This window comes from Ixodes scapularis, unplaced genomic scaffold (genome assembly GCF_016920785.2).
Source record: "Ixodes scapularis isolate PalLabHiFi unplaced genomic scaffold, ASM1692078v2 PGA_scaffold8__174_contigs__length_109621045, whole genome shotgun sequence".
In the NCBI taxonomy this organism is placed as follows: domain Eukaryota; kingdom Metazoa; phylum Arthropoda; class Arachnida; order Ixodida; family Ixodidae; genus Ixodes; species Ixodes scapularis.
Window position 1 is genome coordinate 25070674 of NW_024609883.1, and position 25356 is coordinate 25096029.

The window sequence follows — 25356 nt, forward strand, 5'->3', positions numbered from 1 at the left end:
AAAATCTCCGTTCCTACCACTCTCTCTCTCCGTTTTCACGCACACAAAGGAAGGTCGCAGCGCGCCTCAAGCGCCTGGTCGTCTACTGAAATTGAGAGAACAAAGAACAGGACGTGGCCTCGCCCCAGCCCAAGCCGACCTTGGCGCCCACGCTCACAGCAATGCCAGCTCGACCACCTCTAGCCGTCCTTGGCGTGCGTGCTCCGAGCAAGATCAGCTTGATAAGCTCGAACCAGCTCGGGCCAGCTTCAGCACCGGCTCGGACCAGCTTGACAAGCTTCAACCAGCTTCAGTACTAACTCGAACCAGCTTAAATACCAGCTAGCCCAGCTGCAGTGCCAGCTCGAACCAGCTCGACCAGCTAGAACTAGCCTGACAAGCTTGAACCAGCTTCAGTACCAGCTTGAACCAGCTCAAGTACCAGCTTGCCCAGCTGCAGTGCCAGCTCGAACCAGCTTGACCAGCTCGAACCAGCTTGATTACCACGTAGATAAGCTCGAACCAGCTTAAAAACCAGCTAAACCAGCTTCACCAGCTAGATTTTCTTGCTGTTTTTTTCAATAGGGTAAACATAAATGAGATAAAAAGAAAGCTCAAAAAGGCACAAAAGGACGAGACTAACCTGACAGGACAGAGCGCTGACTCGCAACTATGTATTTTACTGATAGACACGGAGAAAGGTGACGTACATTGTTCCACACATTTTCACGCACATCTTCTACCAATGATATTTACGCATTACTGCACGCGCTGAACCTTTATTGTCAGTTTCAGGAATTCTAGCTCCTTACTAGACAAAGCCACTGACGCTAAGCTAATGCAGTTTTCTCCGCCATTGTGGGTGTAGAATGCCTCGAACTCCTCACGCGTCACTTTTTCTTTGTGCCTTCCCAAACTCGCTGTGGTATTGAAAGACGGTTCTCACAAGCGCTCTTCACAGTGAACTAAAAGGTGCCTTCCCACTGTGGCCTCGAGAGAGTACCTGTGCTCACGGAGGCTATCGTTCAGGCAGCGTGCGGTTTGCTCAGAGTAGGTGCGGCCACACGAAAGAGGAATGCTGTACACCACGCCCATTGAACATGGCACGAACGGTTTGGCGTGCTTCTTACTGCACTTCTCGTCTTGATTCTCTCTGTCTTTGCATTTACCCGAGGACAAATTTGACTTCTTTTCAGTGGGGCACAAGAAACACAAAAAAACACAGGAATTTTGTAGCGGTACTCCACATTTTCTGAAATTATGTGGAACTCTGTAAATACGGGATGACCACTGGCCGCTTCCTTTCCACACCACGGTTTGTGGACTGGTTACCCTTTGTTCTCTTGAGCAGGGTGCTTGCCACGTTTGACAGCAGTATCGATAGATAGCCCGCATTTTTGAGTCTGTCAATTTCAAACTTAAAGCTGCCTCTTAAAGTGTGGAAGCAGGATTTCTTCAGCGCTGAGCCTCGACGGCTTAACGCAATGCCTCTCTTTACAATTCTTGAGAGGGCCGACCTGTTGTCGAGGAACTTTTCTTCTATTTGAGCTTTACTTCCAGCAGACATCTGAGTCTCCTAGGTTGATGAAAATGTCGAGAAAGTGGAGCACCCCTTCTTCTGGAATCTCAAAGATGAAATTAAAGCCCCCCCTGCCCAAACTCAGCGAATGTCTTCGCCACTTTATTCACCTTCGTGTTCATATGCTCACATTTTCCTAGAATCACTAAAAAAAATCTTCATCGTAGCTGATTGCCCTCTTGATATTTGTGCCGCTTAACACTCTTCAATGGCACAGTCCACTTGACCCAAGTAAATGTCACTTAAAACAGGGTCAACGCAAGAGTCAATACACACCCCCGACTTTTGTCTCTCGCACTATCCACACCACCCGACTCTAATTGACTGCAGACAGAATAGTAACGTTCCCATGAAGCATTCCAGGGGTACACCACCAACGCCTCTGAATGCCGGCTCTTCATTGGCTTCAATGTATCCCTTTACTGATGCAAACAGTCTTTTGTGCGGCAAGAAGTAATATAGATCTTCCGCATCTATACTAAAATCTTCTCTCTTCCCTAGACCTTGGAGATACTCCACCAGCTCTTCCGAGTTAAAAACTCGGAAAGGTCTTTGATAGTCACATAGGGTAGCTGTCTTTGTAAGTAGGAGGCCACCTGTAATTAAACATTAAGAATATACATAGACGTAGGGGATGCACGCTCCGCATGCATCCCCTGCATACATAACACTTCACATCGCCTGAACTCTTTCGCTCCCGCCTTCAACACCAACGTAGTATTTTCGTGCAAGTTTAAATTAGCTTCTATTTGTGAAAAGTTAAACAACACCGGTTCAGTGCCCACTTTCCAAACAAAAATGACAAGACCAATGATCTAACCTGCTGCAAAGAGTGCGTGCATTCGATTCCCATGTCCTATGGTGCTAAAGACATCGGACAGACGGGCCGATGCTTAAATGATCGGGTGAAGGAACACGCGAACGAGACCAAGAAAGCAGCCTCTGACACTTCGGAGATTTTACCATCCAATCGCCGAACGCACTCTGAGTGCAGCGAACCCTGTTCGGCCAACCTTCCTTCGATCTCCAGGAGTAGAGGTCACGCATCAAGATACGCACGAGAGATCATGGAGGCGTTCTCCATGCACCACAGTCAAAACAACTTCGGGTCCGCTTCCATAGGCTTTCCAGGAGGGACATAAACTTCCTAGGGCCAGACCTGACGTCCCTCGCTCCCGCGGCTCCAAGCGATTGGATCTCACCCTCACGTGATCCTCCTTCACCCCTTGCCTCTATCCCATCTCCCATCGCTTTCCCTCCTTCCCTTCCACTGTGGCGTCTTTCACCCTCCTTTCCTTCACCTATACATCTAAACTTCGGGTCAAAAAATGTTGTTGCGAGTTGGAAGTCATTGTTGTCCACCCTCCTTTCTATGTATCTTCCTCATGTTTAATTACCGTTACCAACACCATCGTTTTGTACTTACTTAGGACACTTGTCTTTGCCAAGTTTTCTTTTCCGTTACAATGGCTCGAAAAGGGCATGCTTCTTTGAGCGTTTTTGTGCTGAAATATTTTTTGAGATGTGTGCCTCCTGCCTTCCCTACCCTCCCCGCCAGCTGGGTTAGAGCTCGGTGCTCGCACAGATCTTGTGCTCTATCACTGATTTTCTTCAGGTTAATATTTACAAGCCTGAAATCCTTTTCCATAGCCTCGTTTGCTTTTTTGTTAAACATGCCCGTCGGTAACACCACAATGTGTCCTTTGTCTGATAGCATGACACGTAATCCCTGCTCTTCCATAAAACCTACTAAGGTAGTAATTTGACCAACCTGTCCTCGTTTCTTTGATAATTGAAGTAAATCCACACATGCGGTGATACACCTTGGCCTGTTTCCCTTCCGCTACTTTCTCCGTTACTTTCTCGACCAGAGTCAGTGACTCGGGAGGGCTTGGGACAGGCTCGAAGCCGAACTTGGGCCCCTCTTTAACGTCTTGCCAATTTTCGGAGGAACCTTGGCGCCGCCCAGAGTTGTGTATCTGCTTGCCGACGGATTCATCTGGTCTTTTTTTCTTTGGAAGTTGGAGGCGGAGTCGCTGCCACAGGAACTCCGTGGCGTATCCGACACTCTTGCGCATCTCACGATAGCACCTTCGTTGATGATCAGGATTTTCGTTATCAGAAGCACTGGTCACTCTCAGGCAATCTTAGAGGAATCGTTACTAGCGCCAGTACTCTGATCTTAAAACACAGCACATTCTTTTGTATGTGTTGCCGATGGAGCTAACAGGCCAAAAAAGCATTTGAGTTCAACAGGAAACGTGCCACATGGAATGTGCCAATAGGAAATTATTGAGCTGCACACACGTTGGGCTATCAAGTTGATCAAAACACTTGCATTAAAAAAAAGGAACACTAGAGGTGGCAGAAAAAGGGCCCGAGGCAAAAGAAATAAACTGTAATAAGGTTGAGAGCTGGGTAGTTGATAGTTGTTAAACATAATGAGATAAAACAGAACTTAAAGGTGCATTAGGAAAAGGCAAACCGGACAGAAGAGAGGGGTGACTCGCAACTATGTATTTTTACTGACAGGTAAGAGGATAGACGACTCGCATAGTTTCACACATTCACACGCACAACTTCTACCAATGATATCTACGCATTACTGCACGCGCTGGAACTTCATTGCCAGTTTCAGGAATTCAAGCTCCTTACTAGACAAAGTCACTGAAGCTGAGCTAATGCAGTTTTCTCCTCTATTGTGGATGTAGAATGCCTCAAGCACCTCTCGTATCACTTATTCTTTGTGTTTTCCCAAAATTGTGGTTGTATTGAAAGACGTTTTGCACAGGCACATTTACAGTGAACTGAAAGGTACCCTGTAGTAACGAGCTAGAATTCCTGAAACCGACAATGAAGGTCCAGTGCGTGCAGTAATGCGTAGATAACATCGGTAGAATATCTGCCTGTGAACGTGTGGAACAATGTGCGTTGTCTTTCTCCTTGTCTATGAGTAAAAATATGTAGTTGCGAGCCAGTGCTCTTTCCAGTCCGGTTGGTCTCTTCCTTTTACACCTTTTTGTGTTGTTTTATTTTATTATGTTCGGCTAACAGACCCTTAATTTTGTTCTTGGGAGAGCAGAACCACAGAAAGCGGACCACGAAAGCCACCTGTCGTCGAAGCGTTCTGACAAATTCTGTTTCACAGGAGCTATTCTAGTCCGGGCGATCTGCAAATGTTTCTGCAGGGGTTTTCTGAAAATTAACCACGGCGAAAGAACTACGAACATTAGCTGAAATTCGGATTTCAACGAACGCGCAATATTACCTCAGAAATATGAAGAATGCTAGTAGAGGCCCATTATTGTAGTGCACTGTGGTTTACGTTGAAAATATCATGCTATGGCCGGAACCAGCATTTTTCATCAATCGCAAAAATGCATATTCTCTTAGTAATGTTTCATAATAAATTCTGTTAAAAAACAGAGACTATCATTTTTTGTTTGCTAAAACAATGAAATTAATTTGTTTCCTAAGAGATTATCTGCTTTGTAACTGAACAAATATAGTCATTTCCTTTAAAAACAAAAACAGAAAACGAATGTATCTTTTTTTCTGCGTACAGAAACGTAATGCTTACGAAATAGAATATTTCTATTAATGATATGTTAATTAACCGCTATTTTTACGGTCTGAAGATCAGTCTATATAAGACCATGGCATCCACTTTCGACTTGCACTCATATAATTCTGGAAAAAATATTTATATCGACACATTAAATATGGCCAAATATATCGCCCGAAAACAGAAGTGCCATAAAAACCGCAATAAAAAAGGTAAGATGCCGGGTTACCTTATCGATAAACTGACATCCTGCCACACCATTCTGTTGTGAGTTCTGTCCGGCAGAAAAGACTTATTAGCAAAAAAACTACGGACACAGGTGTTGGGTTTCACACAGTGGCTTCACCTCAAAGTACAGCCTTTGTCGTTGCGGGAGAGTAAGCGCCAGGGGAAAAAAAAAAGCAAGCAATCAATTTCGGAGAGTAGGTGGTATTCAGAAAAGCCGACGTGCCACGTCCGGACTAGATAGGCACAATGGGCAGTAGCTTTCCCCGATATGCTGCGTGTGGTTATTGATCGGAGCGAGAGCGTAGTGGACGTCGAGATCTCTCGGGACGATTCATCGGGCAGAAACTCATGCAGCTGACATCTAGCTGATGAGATTCTCCACATTCAGGCAGAGCCACAGCTTGAGTCCGCAAAGCTATCTGGAAGAGTACTGAGGTTAACGAGTCGTATGCGACGTTATCAAAAAAGTAAAAATATGCACCCCGATTCAGAAGCGGCGAAGCTGATCCCGAGCTCTAACTCAACTTTCCTCATGACGGGGTTGAGAGTATTTAAACAGAATTTATATGTATCACTTACGCGCTTGTACTTTGCTGTTTAAAGCCACTTATTGAAAGCATGCATATGTCCTCTCTAGATTTACTAAGTTCGATTTAGTTCACAGACTTATGGACTGAACGTGTTCAGTTGGGATGCGCTGTGATGAACTGCTGCCTTTCCTTGGATATGCCTGGCTGCCAGTATCTATTGTCTCAACGATATATAAGGGGCGCATCCCGATGGCAGCCCATACGCAGAAGTTCTGCCAAGTAGTTGACGCATGTAGCTGTGAAACGTCTTCACGGTTGAAATGAGGAATGTGTTTGGTGTTCGATACGCTAGCGCTTCGAAGCTTAGAAGGGTCGTTAAAGAGTTAGCTTGATATTAGACATTGCTAGTCCTCGAATCTACACTTTCTGCTGGAGAATCGTATGCTTTGACTTGAGCTCTTGAGCTCTTATTTTCAGCTATTAAAATAACCCCGTAAAAAAATTCACCGTACCCAGTCTGGTCTTTTTTGACGTTTACGTCCGAGCTAAAATTCAGACGCCTGTTCTGCTGTGCCGCTCTGCTCTGGCGTGACCGGGTCTCATGTTTTTCATTTGCACACTAAAGGGGAAACTGAGACCTTTGTCTGGTGTGTTGGTGTTTATTGGCGTGAGCGGGTCTGGTGTTCTGGCATGTGCACCATGGTGCAACTTCAGACGCAAGTCTGATGTTCTGGTGTATCGGTGTGACACGGTCTGATGTGAGTCAGTTTAGTGTGTCTCGGTGTCATTTTAGTTTGTAGTGTTCTAGTGTAAACGACCTACTGCAGTTATATATTTTTGACATCAAATAAATTCTTTAAATGCGCATTCTGCAAGGACAACACTTCAGTGTTGGGAACGCTTATCTGTTTATTCAGTCAGTCGTCCTGGTGCCCGGCCTCTTGCTCCGTAGTTTACATGGTTCTTGAATCAGTCTCAGTCCTATCTTCTTGCCACTTCCAGTTCCACATTGACCAAGCGTCAGTAAAATGCCTGCAAAAGGTTATGGGGAGAATTCACTAATGAGACGAAGGTAAATAAAACATGCTTTAAGTTGATTCAATTCATTTTGTCATGTCCTCATTTTAAAGCAATTAACAAGAAAAGCCTGACCCGTTTTAATATAGTACTATATGGCTGCATAAAAACGTATAATGTGCTCATAGCACTGGGATTTGCTTACCAGAGTCGAGTTAGAACGAAATTAAGTGTAGCTTTACCACCCTCATGTGATCGTTTAAGAGCCTCTGAAGTTTTAAAAAAAATGTGACCTCTGAATAAAAATGTTTGAAGTATACAAAACCGCCACAACTTGTGTCGACTGCAGCAATAAAGGGTGTATCTTATGACTTAACAAAAAAGCATTAGGCAATACTTCCGGCTCTTTTGACACCAAGAAACTAAACGTTGGATAGAAGCAACTGCTGTTCAAGACAACAAATAAATTGCATGCCCGTCAAGAAGTGCAAAGATCTATTCAGTCGCTTGAGTTGTAACCTTACGAGAAACGTAAGCGTTACCCCACCCATGTACAGGAGGCTGCTGTATAAAAACATGTCGCCTGCAGAAGGCAGACACTGGACTTAAGGGGGTTGACAGTGGACTGCTTTTTTTATTTCAAACTGTTCCCAGTTACATTTGTTTCAGCCCAGAAAACAACTTCAATATAATTTGCAGTTGTTGGCTACATTTTCATTGCACAGTTAATAATAGGAGTTTGTGGCAATGTAAATTCCTTCGCAACGCTGCAATGCGCTAAAGTGTGGTGCTGTTAACAAAACATAATAATAATAATAAAAATTCCTTATTGGGCCAGGCGTTAGAAGTCCCAAACCACAAGGCTTTGAGTAGAAGTTGGTGAAACCTCATGTTATTACTGTGCACTCAAATGAAATATCAAAGGAGGCTAGTTCATCCTAGGAATTGCATTGTTGGCATTGCTTACAGTGCAATCCCCAGGATTTCGTCATGAAGCTTTCCGATCCAGCAGTGAAAACATTTTAATTCAACTCACGAGAAACACGAGGACGCAGGCGTGACCTGTGCTTTGCCAACCGCAATGCGTGACATTGCGGGCATATAATCGACTACAGATCCCGTGCCCGCTTGTTTTCGCTGCAAGTCGGAGGAGAACGCTGCTCGTTTTTTAAAATTTTGTTTTTTGCCACTAACCTTTGGTCGATAGAACGACTAGGTCGTCTATCGTAAATTACAAATGTCAGTAAATATTTCTAAGCGGCTTTTACTGAAGTACAAGCAATTGTTGCATCGCCCTTTACCTAGACGGTGCACAACAGAATTGATTAAAGGAGACTGGAATATATTTTTTATCAGCTTACAACCATTTGACTAAGGGAACTTGTTCCCGGACCTTACAGCCTTCTACTGCACGGTGGTGGTTTATAAAAGATGAAATGACCAAGCATTGAAAAACACCAACAACAGTGCCCCGACACGACAAATTGGACTTCCAACGAGGTATATCATGCAGACACGATGGCAATAGCATGCTATCAACTAAGCTTGACAGTGGTTGAAAATTGCACACCGTTGATGCACATGTACTGCATCAGAGCTTATCTGTAGCTACCATTATGTTTGTCTGCTGAGCCATTACTCCAAATTATTGGATTGTGACAAAGATCACAGACCCAAATAACGGAGAAGGCGACAAGCATGGGCAACTGGTAGCGAATAGTAAATGTGAATCACATGGGAGTGTTTCTAAACGCGTATAAACAAGTATGGGTCGCAAAACAGTGGACATGTTAGTCTCGTACTCATACCATTTCTGCGTGCTAATTCAGCTTCTCTCATCGAGGCAGTGCCACCAGTGTCTTTCGGTCGTCGCTTGGTCATTTCTGCTCGCACTACCCACGACTCGAAACGACCCCTATCATACTCAAGGACAGGGAATACAGAAAAGCAACCTACTAACCTTGGTGTGAACATGATCAAAGAAAGTGGCAATAAAATTGGAGTTACTACATTGGGAATAAAAAAAACATCCTACGCAGCATCAAGCTTCCAAGAACAGGCGGGCATCGAACCTGGTTGCAATACAAAATATAGGTTAAGAAAGTTATTCCATTTCAACTCAAAGCGTAGAGAAGAATTATTCGACACATTTCCATGCTATATTATTGTTTTTAATTTTTTCAGTATAAACTGATCATTCACTTTTGCAACAACTATTTCAGCAAATATCATTAAATGCATACAATTATTCCATCAACTGTCTCACACATGCAAATACGTATTTGTATTTTTCGCAATGTTTACGATAAATTTCTGCATTAAGGAATGATTGAATTAGTATAAGCGTGACAGAAAAATTTAAAGACTTTTACAAATCTCTGTAATGTGAGTTTAGAGCGGAGCTCTTGAGGTATTTTGATTTCGCGATATACCGTGTCGGCAGGGTACGCAGGAGGAGCAGAAGAGGCTACAGAGGAGTAGGAGGGGAGTGTACGAGGAGAAGGAGAGGGCACAGAGAAGGGGGAGGGGAGAGTATGGAGAACCCTCCTCTCCTCCTCCCCCTCTCCCCTTCTCCTTCGCTTCTCTTCCTCATTCTCCCCCTCCCCTCCTCCTCTCCCCTCCTCCTCCTCCCCTTATCATCCTCCCCTCCCCCTTATACCCCCTCGTCGTCCTCCTCCCCTCCTTCTTCTCCTCCTCACTAACCTCCCTTCCCCCATTTGCCCGCTAAATTTAGCTGGAAAATTCACTTTACGTGACCTCAACACCAATCCAGTTTCCCCAATAAGTGTAGTGGGGAAAATAACTTCACATGACCGACTCACATCACCTATGAACAAATTCAGTTTCTAATTCAGCATCCGAAAATCATAAAAAGGGGTGTTGCACCAACTGCTCTTATTTTCATTCAAATAAATCATGTCACCATAATCTTGAACTAAGTTTCGAATACCAGATAAAGCGTCTACGTGAGTCTGGGTATACAGAGTTTCTTCTATTGGCCGTTTCTGAGACCATTTGCCAGAAGTTGAAACGCCGGCATGCAGGAAATGAAACTTCATCGCAAGCTTCAAATCGAAGAAACGTTGCGGTCATTTCCTACAAACATGGACTCACACACAACCTAAAAAGCGATTGCCAGGAGGCATGATATTTGGGTTGTGTGCTCGGCACCAAACAAGGCGTACTCCATGTGCCGCAGAACTAATCATGGAACAAATCAAGAAAAGAAACAATGCCCAATTGCTCGCAGGACCCAGTGTGCCCCGTGACAAATGGATGTTGTGTACCACAAACCACTTTTCTGTAGCTGGTGCTACATAGGGCAAACGGGGCGGTGTGTGAACGATCGAGCTACGGAGCACGCGGCTTCTGTTACAGGAACATTGGCCAGACATCTCCCTACACACTGCCGGTTTTGCAAGTGCACTCCTAATATTAACAACTTTACGTACCATTATAGTTTGTCACCGGAACGCATATGGACGCAAAATGATTGAAGCCCTGGCCATCGAAGAAAGGGGTCAAATGTGCGGGAGCACGTCGTCTATCACAATCCAAGCGAAAGAAAGACAATAGTTAGGGTGTGACACGAGCCGCTTGACATCCTAATGGGGGCAGCGCGCGGACATGGAGGAGGAGGAGGATTTCCGTGAAGGAGTAGAGAGGACGGAGTTTGTTATGCGGGAAAAACGCCGACGATGTCCCGTCCGAAGAACAGAGGGAAACGTAAAGAAGAGCAGAGAAAGAAAATAGGAGATGGGGAAGGAGAAAGGAAGGAAAGAGAAGGAAAGCCGGGGGTCAGTGTTAATAATCACTTGTCGCTACATATCCACACCCACACACACAGACACGCGTGCTGTTCTGGAATCGGCTGCTTTTAAAATTGTGCTAAAAGTCCAGAGTCCTTTAAGAAACGCAAAAAAAAGGACCTGCATAGGTCTGCGACGGGCTCGAGAGCCCCGTGGGAAAATAATGTCATCAGTTTCCTCAAGTGGAGGACGAAGGTCCTGAAGCTGCTGGGAGAATCTCTGCCTTTGAACGTTGTATTTAGGACATTCCCAGAGCATGTGCTCGGCGTCTTCTGAGACCTTGCAAGCGTCACATAGAGGCGACTTCCTTCGGCCCCATCGATACAGTACTTTTCCGGTTTTTGGCACTTCCAGTGCGGAGGCGAAGTAGAACTGTAGCTTCTGCTCGGCTGAGACCACCTAGGAGGCAAGGTTGGTGCCCTGATTCTGCCGCTGGACCCAGTGATGAAATATGCAGGCGAACTTGCTTTTGGAGCAAGCGGTCGTCTGTCGGACACTTGAGTGTCGGAGCGAAATCGTGGGCTCGAGAAGCGAGACGATCTGCTGCTTCATTTCCGCTTACTCCCACGTGGGAGGGCACCCATTGGAAATGAACGGTGAAACCAGCGTCTTCTAGTGCATAAAGAGCTGTTCTTGTTGTTTCCACGAGTTCCCCTATTTGGGCTTGCTTGCGTAGACAGAAAAGGGCTCCACGGGAGTCAGTTAGAATGACGGTGGCCTGAGGCGGATACGTCTGTAGAGCCTTTAAGGCCTCAAGTATGGCACAAAGTTCGGCTGTCGTAATGGAGACCATTCTTTCTAGCCGTCCAGCCCACTCTATTCCAAGGCTTGGGATGCAGAAGGCAGAGGTGCTGCTTCTTTTGAAATGGTCAACCGATCCATCCGTATATACTCGAAGAAAATCTTTGAATTCGGTCGCAACGTGTTCATCTGTACAATATTTGAGATTCGGGGGACTTGAATTGTTTTTCTTCTTTACGCCTGGAACGTGCTCATGGGATAAGATCGTGCGAACAGCCCAAGGAGGTGTAGATTTTCTGGTGATGACTGGCGGTTTTGGTTTCCACCAGAGGTAACGCAGGGTGTGAAGAGAAATGCCAAATCGTGATAGGGGTCGTCGGGTGATTCTTCGAAGTAAAGAGGGGCCCGCAGTAGTTTCTTCAAGGCGGAGCATCTGTAGTAGGAGGTGCTGGGAAGCCATTAGAGGCAGTGGCAGTGTTCGGGCTTCTTCGTAAACTTTGAGGTTGCTGGTTCCTCTCGGAACGCCAAGGGCTGTGCGAAGTCCTTGTCGATGAATGCGTTCCAGTTTGAGAGCTGGCGTGGGTAGGATGTTCATATAAGGCAAGGCATATAAAAGGCGGCTCACTACTAATGCTGAGGGAAGCGAGAGCATTGAGCGAGGGGAATTGCCCCAGTTTGCGCCACCAACTCGGCGGACAGCATTTCTAGCCGAGATTGTTGAGCTTGTCATCGCCTTCGCTTGGTTTGTCCATTTCAGCCTTTGATTTAAGCTGATTCCTAGAACTCTATGGTTTGCGACTTGACGTAGGGGAGAAACGCCAAGGCACAGATCAAGTTTGGTGGATCGTTGATTTTTCCCCGGAAAAATCATGAAAACAGTCTTTTCTGCGGAAATGCGCAGGCCACAGTCTTTAAGGTATGTCTCAACAGATGTTATTGCCGACTGGACGATTGCTTTCAGGTTGCAGCGCTTGTGACCTGTCGTCCAAATACATATATCATCCGCATACACGGACATGTTGACCCTTGGTGTGGTAAAAGGAACCGCGCTTGGGAGACCGGAGAGGACAACATTAAACAGAAGAGGTGAAAGCACGCAACCCTGTGGTAAACCGCATGGGGAAGAACGGTTGTCACTGAGCGTTGTATCGAGTTTTACTCGGAAAGTTCGCTCTGTTAGAAAGCATTTAAGAAAGCGTCGCACAACCCCAGTGATGCCTAAGGATGTGAGTTTTCTTAGCACAACTGATGGGGTCACACTTGCAAAAGCCTTTTCGATATCGAAGAAAACCGCCAACGTTGATCTTTTTTCATTCCAATTGTGTTCGACTGCGCTGAGCAGGTCTAAGATATTGTCTGCCGTTGAAAGTCGAGTTCTGAAGCCTGTCGTAACATCGGGCAGTAGTAGTTTAGCTTCAAGCCACCAAGAAAGTCGAGCGTGTATCATGCGTTCCATTAGCTTTGCCACACATGAAGTAAGCGAAACGGGTCTATAAGATGAAGGTTCGGTTCTCGGCTTTCCGTGTTTGAGGATGGGCACAACCCAGGCTGAACGCCACTCACGAGGTACGTTTCCCGTCGACCAGATAACGTTAAACTCGGACAGAAGCAGTTGCAGACCTTCCTCTGGCAGGTTGCAGAGCATTTGGTGGGTAATGCCGTCTGGTCCGGAGGCAGTGCGCCTTTTGGTGGAACGGAGCGACGCCTGGAGTTCATCAAGGGTGAATGGTACATCAAGAGGGGACGAAGTCGAAACTATGACGCACGGTTCTTGTGATTGGCTCCGGACCGAGGCGTAATAGTTAGCGAATTCGTCCGCTATAACCTGGAGGTATTTTCCCCGTTGGAGTGCGAGAGAGGCTTGGGGCGACAGTTTGTTTCTTGCTCCCATAAAGCAATCGAGAATATGCCAAATCCGGGAAGCTGGTGTGTGGGCATCTGATTTAGCACACACATCGTGCCATTGTTGTCTGCGTAGCTTCTTCGCATAGCGCCTAGTTGCGGCGTTTAACTTGTTGAAATGCGATTTTAGTAGCGGATTTCCAGAACGCTGCAGCTTTCGTTGGGCCTGTCTCCTGCGTTCGCAAAGATTCAGAAAAATCAGGTCCGGTTTGGGGTAATGTACTGGTAGGCGTATTTGCACTGTTGATGCTTTTGCAGCGTCTACAATAGCCGCACATACGTCTTCCTTTACCAATAAAAGGTGACTGCGGAAAGTATCCCAGATCATATCAATTGTGCGCTGCTCGGACGGTTGGTAGCCTTTTAAATCCAGGAAAATAGGAAAATGATCGCTTCCCATTGTGTCGGCTAATACTTGCCACGTGACTTCGAGGTCTGTACAATGGGCGGTTATATCGATGGCGCTATAGGTGCAAGGAGGGCGGTAGAATGTAGGACGGCCATCATTTGCCACGACGAGATCGTGCTTCTCTAGAGCTGTAGCCAGAGCTAGGCCCCGTGCGTCTCGTTTAGCGCAGCCCCACAGTTCGTGGTGGGCATTCCAGTCCCCACATAAACGTAAGGAGCTTGGGCACCGTTTCCTAAGTTCCGCCACTACACGGGCAACAGGAAGGCCGCTTTTTCTCGGGCGTGCGTATACGGACCCCACACATAAAGGCTTACCAAATAGGCTAACTTGCACTGCGACGATTTCTAGATGGTCACTACACAAATCAGTGACATCGATAGAGTGTTGAGGGAGAGACTTTTTGATGAATAGTGCAGCAGTCCCGTTAGTAAATCCGCTCATAGTGGGGTTTGAGTACCTCACGTAGCCGGAGATGCTTTCATCATTAGGGAGGCCAGCTTCACATAATGCAAGAATAGGTATGGGTACAGTCAATAAGTAAAGCAACAGTTCTGCAAGACGGTTTTGGAGACCTGCACAGTTCCATTGCATGACTAGCGGAATGTGTCTGAGCTTTGGCGACGATCTGTGAGGTTGTACGTATCGTGCAGAGTTTTTCATCCAAGAAACGCAGCCACAAGGGGCATGGCTAGATCGATGATTTTCAATACTGACGAGGCAAGTGGGTTGTTGATGCCCGCCACCAAGCTTCGAAGAGCTTGCAGGAGGGGCATGACGAGGCTTTGCCAGCTTGAGAAAGAGTGAAGTGGAGGTGCAGTTGCTGGAGGAATTCTCTGTTTCTTCTGACTAGAAGATCTTTCTGATGACGCCTCACGGTAAGGGGCTTGTCTGGCGACTGTTTCTCTTTGATTGCTCAAAAAAAGTGGTTGAATATTTCCTGCCTCCGCAGCAGCGGGATTACCTGAAATCGTGGGGATACTCGGCGTGCCGTCTGTCTTTTCAGGGACAGCATTCGCTTCCACGACGCTTGGCCAGGTTGAGTGGTGTTGCGAAGCTTGCGGCAACTGTTGTGTCCTCAGCTGGGAGTCTTCCTTTGTTTTGTTAAGCGTAGTGACAGCTGTTTTTGCGGTAGCGTGGTTCACTCCATTTTGCTGTCGGTAGTCGTTGATCTTTCTCATGAGTTTGATTTTCGGGCAATGTGGCGATGCCGCGTGATGTTTTCCTCCGCAATTCACACATTTGGATGGGGCGTTTGGCGGGCATTCCTCGGTGTCATGGGCGTTAAAGCAGCGAAGGCACATCTTTTGACGCGCACACGTTGGGGTTAGATGGCCAAGTTTCCCGCACGAGTGGCATTGCACTGGAAGTGGTGAGTATGCAGTGACTGGATGCCGGACGCAGCCTACAGCGACATGACTTGGCAGCTCACTTCCGAGAAAAGTGAGGCGTACTGTTTGGGAATCACCCAAGCGCCTCAGTTGAGCAAGCTTAATTGTACTCTTAAGCTGTGCCTTGAGCTCTTCCTCAGTGATGTCCTTCGCTACGTCCTTTATGACACCCACGGCATGAGTTTTGGACCTTGGTACATAAGCGTACATCGGTACACCTAGCAAAGTTTCACGCTTCAACAGCTGCGCTGTAGTTTGTAAGTTCCGGGTTTCAATAGCAATGACGTTTAGTGCCTTATTTGGCCTGATTTGCAGGATACTGGACGGAGCGGTGTTTTCTAACTCCGCGGTCAGGCGAATGCTATTAAAGTTTGTGACTAGCTTTGTGGGGTCTTTCGAAGTGAAGACCACTACATTGCCCAGAGCCGAAGGAAACGTGGTGGTGTGTGCCATTATCTTAGGCGCAAGGTTGAGCGTTCTTTTCCTCCGTTTGCTAGAGTGCACAGTTTGGAAGTCCCGCATATCCAACGGGATCTCCGAGGCGTCCGAGGTAGATTCTGCGTAGTAGGGCGATGAGAGCGGTAGTGCGTTCGTTGGGTCCATCACTTCGTTGAGATCCTCATCACGCTCTATCATGTTGACGTCGGCCTGAATTTCTTCTGGGGGGCACTTTAGACCGGACAAAGAGGCTGCCTCCTCGGCATGCGCCAGGGAAGCATTGGTCATGGTGGGGTTGGTCGCATTTAACGTTTTTTGTTCTTGGGATGTCATCACTGCTGGATACTTGGTTCTCCCGTGCCGGGAGGACCGATGTCCTCAGTTGCAACTTTCAGATGCAATTGAGTGAAAAATAAGAGCGTTCTGGAAAAATAATACAAAATATTGCTGACCTGCGAAAAAGTACAGCTCGCAATCCGAGCACTTCGTCGTCCTCCGCGCGGACATGGGGGATGACTTTTATCGCTGGCTGTAATGAAAAGGAAAAAAGGAAGATGAAGTATTAAAGCAAGCAATTTGATAGTCAACGGTGTGTATGCCTTTTCCTCTCTCGGTTCTTCTAATTTGTAACTGTTGAGCTAACCGTATTCAATAGGTACCAACTCGCTGAAGAGAAACCCGTAACTCAGTTTCTCCGCTAGATTTAACAGAAAAATTGCCTTCACATGACCTCCACATCAATTCAGTTCCCCGCTAAATTTAGCGTAGAAACTGAATAGGAGTTGAGGTCTTGTGACATCAGTTTTACCGCTAAACATAGCGGGGAAACTGAATGCGCAATGCTGCATTATTGGACGTCACAGACCTACACACCAGTTCAGTTTCCTCGCTAAATTTATAGGGTAAGTGAATTAGTGTATAGACCTGTGACGTCCCATAATTCAACGCTCGAGGTTACGCCAATGGCGACAGCGACGCCGCGAAACACGGGAACGATCGCTTAAGAACTGCGCTCTTAAATAAGGATTGTATTTTGCTGTGTCAAACCATTTGATCATATATAATAACTGTGTGCCTTTATGAAGCTCTACTGAAATGACCAAAGGGAATGATCACAAGCCTATACTGAAAAATTCAATGGCATTAGCAAAGTTTGGAAATGTCTTGAATATACCTTCATATTTTTTTAAACTGAGTAGCAGTTTCTTGACCTACATATTAGAGCAGAGGTGGCCAGGCTGACCCGGCCTAAGAGCCGCAAACGAAACCACGAAACTTCTAAGAGCCGCCGGGGGGGGGGGAGGAGGGGGGGATTTTGTTCAGAGTCTGACTGTGCATATGGGGTCCCAAGTCTGTACGACTGCACGTATGGGGGTACAAGGCTGCCAAACTGCGAGCTGTGCTTTATTCTGAAATCCTTGTTTTGTTTTCTTGGGGAAACGTGAAAAGGCGCGGGGGGGGGGGGGGTACCTTACGAGGGATCGTGCGAGCCGCAGTTGGCCCAGCAAAGAGCCGCATGCGGCTCGCGAGCCGCGGTTTGGCCACCCCTGTATTAGAGCGAAGCCTTACGGCGCCCGTTTCCGCCATCGGCGTCGGCTTCGGCGTCGGCGTAACCTCCCCGCTAAATTTAGCGGGAAGTTCAATTGGTGTTGAGGTCACGTGACGTGAATTCTCCCGCTAAATTTGGTGGAGAAAATGAATGTGTTTATAGGTGACGTGACACGAAGTCATATGACGTCATTTTCCACACTATATCTACAGGGAAAACTGAATTGGTCTTGAGGTCACGTGACGTCGATTTCCCCTCTAAATTTAGTGGGGAAATTATCCCGTTAACCATAGCGGAAATATTTCCCTGCCAAATTTAGCGGGAACATTTCCCTGCTAAATTTAACGAAAAAATGTCCCCGCTAAATTTATCCGGGAAATTTCCCCGCTAAGTTTAGCGGCATAAGCAGGAGGAGGGGAGGGCCCAGAGGCGCACACCCTCCCCTTCTCCTCCTCAAAAACTGCGCTCTAATTTTGCATTACAGAAATTTGAAAACGTCTTTAATTTTTTTTCTTGAGTAACAGGTGTGAAGTTCGTCCATCTTTAGAAAGTTGATGTTTTCTATGATGATTATGTATTTCCTAGGTTAGACGTACAAGGGAATTATCAGCTGTTTTTTTAATCACTTTTACCCAGATGTTAGTAGGTTGCTCCTTTGCATTTTCCTGTCCTTGGGTATGTTATTGGTTGTGTAAGTAGAAGGTTGTAAGGTTCGGGAACTGATTCCCTTTGTAAAGTGGTGTGAGCAATCTAGGTATCCAAAGCGTTAGACCAGGATCGCTAAACTCGTCAAACGCAAGGATTTTTTTATGTTATGACATAGTGGGGGGGGGGGGGGGGGGGGGGGGGGCGAGGAGCGGAAAGGTTGCAGCAAAGTTTCCTTTGCTCACAAACCCGGAGATCCGTTTATTGTCGTGACGTTTTTTAATCAGGGACGAAACATCCCTACCTAGGGTGCCTTCATGTGCGCTTCGCATAGGGTGATGCCAACTGCCTGTTTCCCTTTCCCACACCCTCGTCCACCGCCATTTTGTTCCTCTCATTGTTTTCCCGTGCGCCGGAAAGTGGCCTTTGTGTCCATCGGTAATCCCATCCGAGGGGGAAAATGCTAATCCTCCCTCCGTGGGTTCCACAACGCTGCTCCGAACTTCTGAGATAAGGTGCTTGTTTCCGGGAGGGTTACAAGCCCCACGGATTATCGCCGAGGAACAAAATGGCTGCTGGTTTGTCGGCGAGTGGTAATACAAAGGATGGCATCACCCTAACAAAGCGCACATGAAGGCTCCCTATCCCTACCACTTTCCAAGCACCAATCAAGAGCAGCAGCAGAATGAATGAATTTGGAGTTTTCTGGCGCTGGCAAGCAACATAGGCCATAGTGCGCCAAACACAGGTTGAGTAAATATCACAATACTAAAGGTTTATTATTGCAGTAGATTAAAATATCAAATATCACTTAAAGAAAGCTGTACTTTAAAGTCAATGTTTTTTAAACTTTTTTTAAAAAGTTAAAAACTTGTGTGTACGGAGTAACAGGCTCGTTTCCAAGCAAAAGTGCCAAGTGGAAAGGGATTTGTTCTCTGAAAGAGATAGAAATGTAGGAGCGGCGTTCGTTATTAAATTGTGGGCTTACTAAAAGGATGTGAAGTACACTTAGGGTTTCTAAACAGTAGTCGCACATCGGTGGGTCGTCGTTTCTTAAAAGGTAGCTGTGAGTCAAGTGTGTGTGGCCTATCCTCAGCCGACATAAGATGACCTCATAGAACCTTTCCCGATGTCTGGCGCTGCGCCATTCACTTAAAACAGGTTTAACTCTATGCAGCTTATTGTGGGGATCAGAGGTCTACTCTACTTGCCAGGAATCTTTGATTTTATTTCGTAGTGTAATTCTATAGTCTGTCACTGGGAGGCTGTGGATTTTAATGCACCTGTTTACACATGCACCTGCGGCTCGGTCGGCTTCCTCATTGCCGTGTATTCCTATATGGCTAAGAACCTAGCAAAAGTGAATAGTGGTGTTTTGCTTTATAGCGTTTGTTACTTTAGCATGAAGCAGAGAAACGAGAGGATGCTTCCAGCATGTGGCAGAGTTAAGGCAAAGGAGGGAACTGAGCGAGTCTGTAAATATCACAGATAATCTATATTTTCGTTTGATTATTTCATCTACCATCAATAAGAGTTCATGAAGCTCAGCAGCAAAACACAGATGCCTTGGCATTAATTCATCTAACTCGTTGGAAGGACTGCCCAACCGCAGCGCAGCCAGCATAGCCAGCACATTTCGTCCCATCAGTAAAAAAAAAAAAAAACTTTTGTCCGTCTCGTAACGACTAGCAATCTAAAAAAATTATTGTTTTATTACACTAGCGGCGGCCACTTTCTTGTATTTTGTCAAAGAGAGGTCGCATGTTACAGCTAGGTCAGAGCAGCAGGGGAGAGAGCGCGGAGTCGAATGTGGTTTATAGGTATGACGTCACGCTAAATCATTATCAGCTGCGCCGAACCTGTTTGATGGTCTCTAAAATGCACGGCGGAGGCTGGGGATAACTGCATTCTAGAATCAACACAGTCGAAGTTGACAGCCTAATATCCGTCTTTTTTTCCACCGATATTGGCGGCGAGATGTTTTTGAGGAACCCTCCTATGGTTACCTTTCATGACGTCATTACCTTGTGAACAACAAGTTTGAAGGTGTTTGTAAAGAACATGATGGAAGCTTGAAATCATAGCACTCTCAAACCAACACTGCCAACACCGTCAAAATTGAAGTTCTTCCATTCCTCTTATTTCCGTAGATGAAAAATCCTTTGCTGACGTCATAGTCAGCATTCGGCCCATCGTGGAACACCGATCACAGTGACGCTTTTGATCGCTTACGTCGCCAATAGCAGAACGTACTGAAAAACGTCCTTCCCGTTCCTTTCATTTTTCTCGACTTTTTGGATATGATCAAAGTGTAACCGGACGTAGCTAGCTCAGAACCCGTATAGTTACGTCGTCCACCTTCGAATGAATTTCTCCTACTGCTAGTTATCCCCCCCCCCCCCCCCCCCCCTCGGCGGTAAAATCATTTTACTGCGTTTTTCTGAGTAGTAATGATTGGCCACGTAGTCTACCAAAGGCATCGGCGTGATCGGTTTGCCAAGATTAGCCAAACTGGGATTCATTTTGTTTTCATCGACGGAATTAAGAATAATGTCAGGTTGTCAATATTGAAGGTGATGTTTTAGAAATCCGATTGCTTCAAGCTTCCCTACTAGTCAGTGTTGTACACGTTCCCTAAACAAAGGAACGAAAACTCGGTTTTCGTTCCTTCAGTTTTCTTTTTTTCCTTGCAGGTATTTCGGACTGTTAAAGAAAACAATACGGGGAAAGAAGGCGTGGTCGAGCTTATTTTAATCTGAAATTACTTATGCATATGTGTAGCTACTGTCGCTCTTCACTGCATAAAAGGTTGCGTAGATGGTCATCGTTAGAAACTCGTTGTCAGAAGGCACTACTCGTCACATGCTTAGTGGTTCGGAAGTTCAAAGCTGTCTTTTCGACCTAAATACCTGTGCCGATAGTAAAAAAAAAAAGAAAAAAAAAAGAATAAATGCGGGATTAAAAAGCAGGAGAAAAAAAAAACAATCAAGAATTCGTCGGAAGTGTTCTATTCTTGCATATTCAGAGGTTCAGAACTTCGAAACAAGTTTCTTTTACCAAATTGTGTACAGGCTAAAAGAAACACGTCCCAGGAACGTGAAGCGAAAAAAAAGAAAAAAAAAAGTTTTCTTTTAATGACGTGCTGAACTTAAACACTATTAGATATGTGCTGTCTGTGGTGTTAATTTAAATGCGATACCTCAAACAACTTAGACGAAAATAAATATCAAGTTTAGGTCATAATTGCATGCAGATACATGTTTGGACATTTCTTCGGAAGTCACGTTGAATAACAATAATCACATCTTAAGACGACACTTACCTAGGCTATACATAGATCATTCTTAAAAAAGTATACCATAAATAGCTCCGGTTGCAGCGTGCTTCAAATCTGGCACAAATGATAATCGTCAAAAACCCGTCGTCCTTCCTCGCCCCTTCGGGGATTTATTTCTTTAAACCTAAGCATGCCAGAACATTGAAATAAACGACGTTGTATTTCGTAAGGAACGCAGCACCGCGTGTAAAAGTTCGAGAAAAAAAAATTACGAATGTACCCCACTACTTGAAATCAAATGAAACCGTCCGCCGGTCTTTCGAAGTTCGACGAACGTCGAACTTTTACCCCAAAAGTTCGAAGTTCGTCGAACTTCGGACATTTCAGAATTCGAAAGTTCGAAACTTCTCGAATTCTCTTGATAAATAAGTTCGAAAATTCGAAATTTGTCGAAATTTTTGGTCAGTCAAGTTCGAAAGTTCGACAAGCATCGAACCTTGCAGCGCAATAAGTTCGAAAGTTCGAAAAAGATGGAATTTTTTAGAGTAATAAGTTCGACGCGTCGAAAAGCGTCGAAGTTATTAGCTTAACAAGTTCGAAAATTCGACCTCAGTCGAATTTTACGATATAGACAATTCGAAAAATCGAAATCTTTCGAACCTTTCGAACCACTTGATTCGATCATCAAAACTTCGATTCGAAAAAAGTTCGCGGCATCCCTAGTGGCAACACAATTTGGGAGGGCAAGTGCCGGCTAGTCGGCCGCTTCCACTATTTTGCCTCCCACGATGTGTTGATCTCGTAAAATGAACCTTTTCCACATACCGACGGCACCAGGCGGTAGCTGCACGAACCGAAAATTGTGGAAGTGACCTGCCTGCGCTACCAGTCGATAATGGGAACTACGCTACCGGTTTCTTCGCTCTCTGAGCTGCAGCGCGTGCCCAACGCGACTTTAAAGAGGGGCATCCGTGGCGTCCATCTAAACGTCGTGGTTTTCTTTCCGTCCAATTTCTTTTTTTGTGTAAGATAATTATATATATGCTGCAATTAAGTATTCTACTCGCTGATCCGCAGCCTCCTTCCGCATTTCCTCGATTTTCGGTGCCGACTTCCGCCGCTTGGCATCGGGCGCTCGCGCGTGCGCAGAACACTTCTCGGAAAAGGTCCATTGAGATTGGTGGACCGGCATGTGACCGTCAAAATGTCAAATTAGAAAGGGCGCGTTGAGGTCGTGAATGAGTATTTCCAGTAGAGGTTCTCTGAACTCGATAATGCAATGAAACGCCGGAAATGCAGTCATTTGTTTTTTATCGCGTTATCACTAGACGCTCCGCCGAAACCAATCGCGTACTTGACGGGGCAGATGACATTACTTTGTTTTTAAAGGTTTCTTGCGTCACTTATATGTGGCCAATGCTCTATAACTGCGACAACGACTCATAAACGGCTGCATGTCAGAAGGATGGGGGGGGGGGGGGGCGGTGGCAAGATGGCGGCTCCGCTAACAAGCGACACCCCCCTCTGAAAGGGCCGAAAGCCTAGCAACATTGCATCTCTCTGAGCAATATTCTTTCTTTCTTTCCCTCCAGTCAATCGTAGCTTTTCGAAACTCGCCATTTCCTTCCGAGCCCCGTTCTCGCTTTAATTGGTGCGTGACCCCAACCTATCTAACCGAGCCCCAGCGGGTCTGGCCCGCGATGAGCGTTGAGGAAATAAGTGTTCTATTTTTGCGTCCCTCGCAGGGTCCCGCTCTCTCGGGCCATGGCAGCTTGGGCAACGGGCAAGGCGGACGGCCGTGTCGCCGCGCCTCTGAATGGCCACTTGTCACTCGCTTCCGGCGCCGCTGGCAGCCGTCACCAACTTTATCACGAACTCTGGCGTGTCAGCCGACGTCGAGTGGTCGGCGAGAGCCCGGCACGCGTGCGCCAGACCCAACCTTGGACGGGTCTGACGGTCGAGCGTCACGGCTCCATGTGGGGAGATTGAAGGCATCGGGTACACGTTTTGTTGTCTATGTGGCTAAGCTATACTCACTGACATCAAAAGAATGGGCCAGAGATATTTCAGGAAGCTCCTGTTGTACTCAGTTTTACATTACGAGGGACCGCAGCAGGCGAGCCATTCCAGTCAGCGCTGTGAACAACTGACTGCGTGTCCCTTGTGTCGCTGCTTCCCCCACCACGCCCACGTGACGCTCACGCGGAATAGCGTTCACTCACTTGTTGACACTTAGGCTCATACTGCAAGCAATGCCACAATCACGAGAGCATGAGGTCTTAGCAATGAAGAGTTCTTCTGCAGAACGAGCGCTCGGACTAGAAATGTCTCAAAACCAGGAGCGTGGACTAGCTTGAGCTTAAAGCTTTAGCTAGAGGATAATCTTAAAGGTGCCGCTTATTGATCCTGTAAGTGTGACGTCACTGCCGAAAACAAATAGTTGCTAGGGGCGTTGTTAGGGACGTATACGTGGGATTGGAATTTGTTCCGAAAGAAACATGGGTCAAAAACGAGACGCGGGTGTAAACGTCTATGAAGAGTAGAGATCTGAAGCCTCCATCTCACTTTACCATGACAGAAGTTTGCCGATAATTCGTTGCTTCCGAAATATTTATGACAGAAACTCCCGGTCGTCGAGACGTCTCGGAGTGCCCGCAGCAGGTGACAAACGCGTGTGGAATGACCTGGACATGACCGAAGGGAAGGAAGGATGTCGTCAGCAACAGTTTGGATCGTTTGCATAATGATACCATTTATATCTAGTATTCATTCAGAACACCGTAGGCTAAAGAAACTCATCACGTTAACAAAAATAATTTTTTTTTTGCGTGCCATTAAAAATTATCATGCCTATGTAGGTCTGCTAAAAACTACGGCGAGAGTAGCCTCTGTTGAGCACATGATGTCAAATCAAGTTCAGGTTCCATTTTTGACTTTGCAGTTGACGTGCATTTCAATAAAGGATACATTATTTTGACTCGAACATGATCGGTTCGAGACCTAGTGAGTTACCTGTCTGCTTCTGAATATTAGAGTGAGAAAACTTTATTTTAATCCTTCCATCTTATGCAAGGTCCAAAATAGAAAAATAATGGAGTAAGAACATCAGGTAAGTTTATATCTGTTACGGACAGTTCATTTCATCACAGAAATGTGAAGGTGATCAATTTCTCTTCGGTCATAACTTTTTACAACTGCTTGCAGGCCTTCACTTTGACGTTGATACAATTCTCGTGGTCGTCCTAACTTATCGTGATTACTCTACTCGTGCACGCGGCCCTCTTCGCATCCAAAATTCAGCAAAACTTTGACCTTGAAAATGGAAGTTTCGTCGCTCGTCACCATCTTAATTTAACGCAGTCGTGTGCTTCATCAGAAAGGGCCACTGGACTCGCGAAGCCACTGTGTTGTCATCTAACTAAAAAAAGGGGCTGAAAAACTTAACTACTGTTTTTTTTTAATTATAACTCTATGACACTGCGACGATAGAAAATAGCTTGAGGATTGGATACTCAGAACACACAATGCTTAGAAAAATAATTATTTTTTTGTTAGACAAATTTCAACTTCACGTCGAGCCCTTCTAAATTTGTCCATGGCAACGGCCCTAGCAACGGTTTTTGGGAGCGTAGGGCCATGGTTGGACGTCATCACTTACGAGGTTAGTTGTCAAATGAAATGGAGTATAGAATGCAGGCGAGCTTTGCAAGTTTATGAGGACGACAGACTTGTACCGTACGCATTACAAGTAATCAAATTACTTGTATTCGATTACTTTTTGGAGTAATTTTGTAATCAGTTGATTACTTTTATTAGGCAGTAATCAGAAGAGTAATGTGATTACTTTTTGAAGTAATAAAATTACTTGTAACCATTACAATTTGTCCACGGCCCCCCCCCCCCCCCGGCACACGCCTTTTTTTTATGAAACGACAAAAATAAAATTTGCGTTTTTTTTTTAACGGAAAGGCGAAAGATTTTTGCGGAGCTGTAGGAAACGAGGTCAATCTTTTTCTATGTACAGTTTCTGTAAAATATCCGTTTCTTTTTATGTTTTTTTTTCGGTTGGGACTGGGAGTGGGAAGCACCAGTGAGTGACAAAGGCCATTCAGGGCAAAGTTTGAGGAAGCAGAATGTAGCTTTGTGAGTCCTTCGTTCAAACTAGCCCCCTCACGCACACACAGAGAAATAAAAAAATAAATAAAAAATCCTGCTTAGGGTACCTACTCGCGGCCCGTAGGAGAACCAGAACCGAAGAATGCCTAAAGCGGATGCAAACTATAACAAAGGCAGTTGAAAT